This window comes from Sinocyclocheilus rhinocerous, unplaced genomic scaffold (genome assembly GCF_001515625.1).
Source record: "Sinocyclocheilus rhinocerous isolate Xijiao unplaced genomic scaffold, SAMN03320098_v1.1 scaffold451, whole genome shotgun sequence".
Taxonomy (NCBI): domain Eukaryota; kingdom Metazoa; phylum Chordata; class Actinopteri; order Cypriniformes; family Cyprinidae; genus Sinocyclocheilus; species Sinocyclocheilus rhinocerous.
The window spans coordinates 880,206-888,873 of NW_015657491.1; positions in this window are offsets into that span (position 1 = coordinate 880,206).

Sequence of the window (8,668 nt, forward strand, 5' to 3'; positions counted from 1 at the left end):
GGGCGAAATCATGACGTCACGATTTTCGTACTGAAGCTGCGCATGCGCTGTGAGGGGGAAACAGGGGAACTGAATTCACCGGAACACCGGTACCGAGGAAAACAAACGACATCAGCAGCTACTGTCAAATGAAAAGCACTGGAGCGCTCCTTCACTGCAGCTTTACGTTTACATCAGTCTATGGGTTACATGGGTACTGAAAAATATAATGATAAATTAATATAATGATAAAAAAATATAAATGATAAAGGGTAAATGGGCAAAACAAAAAACGTTAACATTACACCAGTCTTCATGGATCTCCAGTCTTTAAGGACCGTTTTACCACAAATAAAACCAAAAAACCATGGTTACTATAGTTAAACCATAGTAACCACACATTTACCATGGTTTTGCTACACTAACCATAGTTTAACCATGTATTTGTAGTACATCTGTGGTTATACAAATAGTAATCAATATGCCAAAAAAACATGGTTACGACACTTTTACTACAGTAAAACCATGACTAATTTAATCATACACCTTGAAATAAATAAAGAGTACTATTTAACATCCAATAATTAATAAACACAACGCACGCATATAACCCATTGTTATAACGCTGTAAGCACAAAATCATTCAAATAAAGAAGACCGGGGCAGGTTGTCACACGTTTGCAGTTTTGGCACATCGTAAAAATAAATAAATAAATAAACAAACAAACATATTTTATTGGGTTTTCATCAAAATTGAAACGATCATGTATGGGGGACGGTGGGGTTGCAGGAGTAGCCTATTTGCAGGATTAGATGTCTGTGATTAAAAAAATAAATAAAAACGAGCTCAACTCATTCAACTCATTTTGAGAATTCCCACGGGGAATTTATATTTTATATTACATATTTCGAAAGTGAATATATAATGCATTTTATCAGCACGAAAAACAAAACTTTTATTGGATGGATTATATATGGAAGGCGCGCAAATACCGCTTCATTTCTAAATATACAATCACTAAACAGCTGTTACTCACTTGAGTTCATCACGATCTCACAAAGTTCTGTTATAATCAATGAATCTCTTATCCACATCGTGTTTACACTTTGTTTCAACGAGAGTATTGAAATGACCAATCACAGGTGTTCAAGAAATAAGTAAATGTCATAACACTATCTTCACTGAAGAAAAAAACAGGCACGTGCAGAGGGGGGTGCGGTGGGTAGGCTACTTGAGCACCTGCCCCTTTTCCCCATGATGCCCAAAGTGCCCTTTTGTCAAGGCAATTCTATTATCTTTTTTTTTTGGATAATTAAACACCCTTTTGCGAAGGCCTGCCCAATCTAACTATTAGTAAAATGAATGAATTATAATTTAACGTAAATAAAATGATCCACATGATGACCTTTCACCTGACGACCCCTCACGTTCAGACACCTTTAATTAGTAATTTAGCAGTGGAGTTCTCTGCGGAGCGGTGTGCTTCTTTACTTATATTATTAAATTATTATTATTTTACAAGAACTACGTGAAGAGAGCATGCACAGCTGTTGTTTATTTTGATGTGTGTAGCTTGTAGAAGTAAAGTAAGCTGTAGCAAGGGGCTATGATATATTAGTTCAATATTTTCCTAATTACATTTTATGATTGGTTTATAAAGGCTACTACGAACACCTTTACCCATTTTTATCACAGAATAAGGCAGGGAATATATTTTATAGTTTCTATACTAAATTATATGTAAATCAATACCGCCCCAGCCAACATTTGTGTGTGGGGCCCATGTGGGTTTGACATGGGCTGAAAAAGTGGGCCCAAAATGAGGTTGTAAGTGGGTTTTTGTCCATGGGTTCCATGTTGGCCCCGTACAACTTACCCATGTGGGTTTTATGCTGGGACCATGCCCACTTCGTACCCATGTAGACCCAGCATAAACCATGTGGGGCCAACATATACATGTTGGCTGGGGCATTATTCATATTTATTTATTACCTGGAGATAACTTGAAAAACACATAAACCATATATTTTCGCAATTGTGTGTTTATTGTCTTCACGTTTCATCAATAAAAACGTTTCTGCTTTTTATTTAGCTCAGCTACAGCAATAGCCAGATGCTTTTGCCCATATTAGGGATTTCCTGTCTTAAGTTATTACGTCTATGAGTCTGTTTTGGACTTTCTGCGCGAGAGCGCCCTCTGGCTTCGAGTATGAATGAAACACACACTGCATGAGAGTGTTCAGCGCTCCTATTGTTTACATCGCCACATTTTGGATACGAATAAAACGTCAGGTCAGGCAAAGACTATTGATACTGTCTTTTTGAATTTAAATCTAGAAACCTCTAAGTGAACACACCTGCCCAACTAAAGTGCGGGGGACGAATTTACATTTTATTAAAATTAAATATTTATTAAATATTAAAAATGCAGCTAACGTTGTTCTATACAAAGCAATATAAACAAAGGTGACTGTTCTCTTTCGTTCTTGCTGTTTGATTGGGAAAAATTTAAAGGGCATCGAGGGGTCTTGTCTTTTTTATGTTATCTGACTAAAAACTATTCATACTTTGAACTATTATTATTACAGTATTTATTTAAAAAACGTAGAGTGCATTAAAATAATTATCACAACACTGGTAAAAACAGGCTTAAGCCCCATTCACACCAAGAACTATAACTATAAAGATAACTATAAAGATAACGATATTAGCGTCCACACCAGCGAACGATATCGTCTGTTTATTCTAAAGCGTCTGCCGCTTTAAATTCTTGAGCTCGTTACAGCAGGATGGATTCTGATTGGCTGTCAGTGTTTTATAGTTCATCAGCTGGAAAAAAATAGTTTTGAAAGTGATCACAACGATATCGTTCCTCTGTATCGTTATCGTTATAGTTGTGGTGTGAACTATGCTATTCTTTAATATTGAGAACGATTTTTAGAACTATATCTTTATCGTTATCTTTATAGTTATCGTGCTTGGTGTGAAATTCAGAACAGGATTAGAATAGAATTCTATTTTAAATAAGACATAAATATTTTTTTCTACAACAGCAACAGTAGTGTTTACAACAGCAAAACCACCATACCCTGTAAACTGAATAATAATAATAATAATATCAGTAATATAATTCAGTTTCTAATTCCAGAGTAATTAAGAGGTGCAAAGAAAAATTATTTCACTTTTAAACTTAAAATGATCTTTTCTGTTCTGTTTCTTTTTCAAAACTGCATCACGGCATTTGCTGCTGTATCAATACAGAAGCATCCGTTTCGATGTATCAGCAAGGAGCACAACCTTATTTAAAGCCATGTTCCATGTGCCCCTTTTATACGTTGAGCACTTGCCCCTCCAAAGGTCTCTGCATTGTTTTTACTAGAAACAATCAATTTATGCATTTCGTTTGTGATTTAGATATTTTTGAACTTATTTACCTCTAAAATTACTCAATTGAATTTCATGTAAAATATGTTTGTTTTTTTACTTTTTATTATTATTATTATTTTTTTTTTTTACTTAAGTCACATGTGTCAAACTCAGTTCCTGGAGGGCCGCAGCCCTGCAGAGTTTAGTTCCAACGCTGCTCTAACACACAAACCATGTAGTTTTCAAATAAGCCTGAAAGACGTGATTAGCTGGATCAGGTGCGTTTAATCAGGGTTGGAACTAAACTCTGCAGGGCTGTGGCCCTCCAGGAACTGAATTTGACACCCCTGATTTAAGTAAAAATATTCATTCCAGTAAGCTGAAGCAGCCAAAAATGGTGAAATCTAAACCAATGTAACAAATTAACAAATTGTAGATAAAAAAAAAACAAAACATTTGTGTTGGGTGAGACTACAAAGATGTTAAAATATGCTTACAGACAAATCTGACCATGCTATAAGGAAAAGACAAAGACGGAGACTAACAAAAAACAAAAAAACAAACAAACAAAAACAAAACATAAATTTCAATAACTCAAAAATTAAAATGGTACCAATGTGGTAAGAATAAACAATAAACCTAGCAAGTAGCATGTTCCAGACATTGTTTTGTTTGGAAGCATCTACAAATCTTGCAGTAGGACTTTGATCTGCCTTCAAGTGTGTGTTTTGCACAGTGGCTGATTGGCACATTTAAAAAAAAAAAAGCTCAGTTATTGGCTCATTCAATTCTTTGTTTGTGTATATGTGACTGTTTTTTTATTTGAAAAAATTGTAAAAATAATAATAATAATCTGTTATAGGCTCATTCAATGCTTTGTTTATGGATTAGTGTGTTTGTGTGTGTGTGTGAGAGAGAGTGTGAATGTGAGCCACATTGAGAATGTTGTATATGCTCACCCCTTCATTTATCTGTATGTATGATCTGCATTGTGTTGGATTTATTGATTTTTATTGGACAAATAAAAAATAAATTGCTCTGAATTGTAGTCTCACCAATTCATTTCATATGGCTGCCCACTTTTGTTCTCGAAAGGACCAATTATTGAGTTTTTTTTAAAAACACTTAACATTGTTGAATCAAGTCCAACTTTTGTGTGTGTGTGTGTGTTTAGGTGGCAAACTTAGGAAGAGTAACCAAGTCTTTTGCCGCTCAGATTAAGGAAACCATTTTTATTAAAAAACAAAAAAACAAGATGATTTTGCCCAAATTTGTCCCCAAGGCCTATTTAGGGTTAAACTGAGGGTGCTTTTGGTTTCGCTTGAGGGTGCATTTCACTGTGTGAGAAAATTAACCTGCGGCATCTGTGCGTGAGAGTGTAAGAAGAGTGCAGTGCAGGGGTCACCAAACTCGGTCCTGGAGGGCCGGTGTCCTGCAGAGTTTTGCTCCAACTTGCCTCAACACACCTGCCTGGAAGTTTCTAGTATGCCTAGTAAGACCTTGATTAGCTGGTTCAGGTGTGTTTAATTAGGGTTGGAGCTGAACTCTGCAGGACACCGGCCCTCCAGGACCGAGTTTGGAGACCCCTGGTGCAGTGCATGAATCTCAGGCTGAAAGTGTGAATCAGTTGGCAGCCCTTCCACTGGAAATATAGATATGTAATTTCAGTTGTATTTAGTTAAGCAAAAATGAATCAGTTCTGTCGCAACAAATCTCTTATTTTTTGAAGGAAGAGCGGGCACGGCCATTTTTAACTTATATGCGCAAGGTAGATCTTGTGCATCCATTTATTTTAGCTGTACCTAAACTGTGTTATGCTGCTTGATGGTGCACACTGGTATTTGTTATGATATTATATTAATTTATTATCTTAATCATAAACACATCCGTAGCTCAGTTAGTTTTAATGTTTACTGCACCTTGTTATTCTTCTATAGCGGTTAATGAATCAGAAGTCTGACACATTCACAGGAAATAAGGTGAATGGCTATGTGAGCTTACTGCATGCATGGTTCTCATTTATATGAACCTACATAGGCTATAGTAAACTATTATTACTTTGTACACACGTGACACACGTGAGCAAAGTACTTTTGTCATATTTGAACAGCTTTGCAATGTAAATGAAAAGCTCTTTTTGTTTTTAAATATGAATAAGATTTTCTATTATTTCAGTATAAAGAGCCCAGAGAGGTCAGCATATCATAAATGGTGCTTTCATCTCTCATGACCATCAGAGGACGCTAGTGCTCTTTTTCTTATTGCATCTCAGGACGAGTAAGATGTTTTTCAACCTGATGTCTCATGCACACCTACAGCACCATCAGTAAGTCTACTAAAGTACACCAAACCTGACAGCCTCATATTATGGATATAATTTATCAATAATATTAAACAAACACACTTACAACAGGCATGCTGATAATTGTTTTCATAAAGATTTTATTGGATTATAAGCAAACGAACCAATATCTAAAGCTACTACCCTCCATGCTTTTTAGAATTATATTCCAACATAATATGAATTTTAGTGAAATAATTAATATATTATACACAAAATGTACACAATACGTACATAAAAAAAGGTACAAAAGCTGTCACTGGGGCAGTGCTCTTTTAAAAGGTACACATTTGTAACTTGTTTACCCCTAAATGGTGCATATTAGTACCTTAAAGGTACAAAATAATATTTAAAATGTACGTGTTAGTACCTTCATGGTACATATCTGAACTTTTCAAAAAGGTACCACCCCAGTGTCATGTATATACCTGTATATGCAAGGCCAGTGAAATTTGTAACCACATCCACAGAATATAAACGTAGAACACAAAACAACAGCTTATTTGTGCCAGTTCACATTGACTATCAAACTCTGTTTTTATTCCTGTGCAAGATGAATTCAGGAAGCTAAACACCTCTGTTTCTTATTCTCAGGAGATCTCTGTGCTAGAATTGCACACACACACACACACACACACACATTTCGCTTCAAACATGGCTTATTTTCAATGTGCTCATTTAAAAAACACCCTGTACTAACTTCAAATATTCAGAGCTCTCACACTAGCCTGTCAAACGCTAGTGTTACCTTGGCACAAAGCATTCAGCCAGCATGTAGGATGTCTTGTCTACACATGATTAATTAGGCTGTTAATCATCTTTAAACATCCCCACTTTCACAAAAAGCTTATCTGCATTTCATAAACCTGCGCTGGTATCAGTGCGGTGTAGCCTAATATATGAGGCGTTTACCGGGGGACACAGATTAGCAAGTGGAGCATGAAACGATTGTTTTCATTACCAATGACAGCAAACAATTGCAAACCACCTGCAAAATGCAATCATTTCATACATCTCTATCTGTCAAATTGCCCTTTTTAAATGGAAACGATGTCAACATATTGCACAACATAATGAGTTTTTACTAAGATAAGCGTGCTATTCTGCTCTGCACTAATGACCTGATGGTTTATTGAATTAGCTTTGCCTGTGGAGACCGTGCAGCGAGGTTCATAAAAACAAATGATGATGCATCTTGCGAGTGGGTTTAGCAGTACCAGGAGACTTGAGCACGTAGGGCATGTCACTCTAGTTCAATATGTTAAACTGCTTTCACATGCTAATTATTCATGGCTAATCGTGGTGGTGAATGATTTGAATATGCAAAAGTTGTTTTGTTGCCGCTCCTGGCCCTTATAGCACCTCTCAAATCAGCTTGGTTAGTATGCATAGTGTTGTTTTAAAGTGGTGTTTATCCCAGATTTTCCACTTGGGCACGTTTCTGTAACAGAAAAATAGATGCATGACTTTTCTATTGGCCAGCTTATAGACCAGTATGATTTTCAGTGCTCGTCCAGGCTGGTTTATGCTGGTCTAGATGGTAGACCTTCGTACCATTCTGTTCATCATCAAACACTTGTGAGGCTGGTTGGTTAAGACAGTCTTAACTGGTAATACTTGTTATGCTGCTTTGTTATGGGGACACTACTAGCATTTTAGTATCACTGAGAGACTTATAGCTTTTACTCATATTCTCACATAGTTTTTATATTTTCGTTTTTATTTTACGTTTAGTCATTTTGTCGTTGTTGTGTTTACCATTTTATTAGTTTTTGTTATATATTTTTTAATAGTTTGTCTATATTGTTTTTATTTATTTATTTAAATTTTAGCTTTATTTGATTTAGTACATCAAGTTAAACTAAATGAAATTGAGAAATCAGTTTACATTTAATTTATTTCAAGTAACAAAAATGCAGGACGATAAGGGCATTTATTAATAGTAAAAAATAAACAAAACTACAACAAAAACTACCCCGAGGGGGAAGAACAGGCAGGCAGGGGATCAGGGGGAGCTGGAGACCACCACGGTGGCACTGCAGACCACCACGGCAGTGCAGGCAGAGCTCCTGACCACCATGGCTGAGCAGATCCATGGGCCGGAGTAGACTCTGGAGAGGACTCTGAAGGCTCCTGGACTGGAGCAGGTTCTTGAGCGGATTCTGAGAGCTGCTGGGCTGGAGCAGGCTCTGGAGCGGACTCTGAGGGCTCCTGGACTGGAGCAGGTTCTTGAGCGGATTCTGAGAGCTGCTGGGCTGGAGCAGGCTCTGGAGCGGACTCTGAGGGCTCCTGGACTGGAGCAGGTTCTTGAGCGGATTCTGAGAGCTGCTGGGCTGGAGCAGGCTCTGGAGCGGACTCTGAGGGCTCCTGGACTGGAGCAGGTTCTTGAGCGGATTCTGAGAGCTGCTGGGCTGGAGCAGGCTCTGGAGCGGACTCTGAGGGCTCCTGGACTGGAGTGGAATTTTGGAGTGGACTCAGAGAGATCCCGGACGGGAGCGGACTCTGGAGCGGACTCTGAGGGCTCCCGAACTGGAGCGGACTCTAAGGGGTCCCAGACTGGAGTGGGCTCTGGAGCGGACTCTGAGGGCTCCCGGACTGGAGCAGACTCTGGCAGGGCAAGACACATGGGTGGAGCCGGCATCAAGGGAAGAGCCGGCAGGGCAAGAAGCTTGGGTGGCTCTGGGATGGCCTCTAGGCCTTGAATGATGGAAGAAGCCTTCTTCCTCCTCCTCCATATCCGAGAGTGTGGCACTGCAGCTTCGTCGGCCGCCTCCGGGGGCACTGCAGCCTCTTCGGCCACCACCGGGGGTGCTGCAGCTTCGTCGGCCGCCTCTGGGGGCGCTGCAGCCTCTTCGGCCGCCACTGCGGGCTCTGCAGCCTTATCAGGCAACGCTGGGGGCGCTGCAGCCTCATCGGCCCCCACTGGAGGCACTGCAGCCTCTTCGGCCGCCTCTAGGGGCCGCAAAGCGGACCCTTTCTTC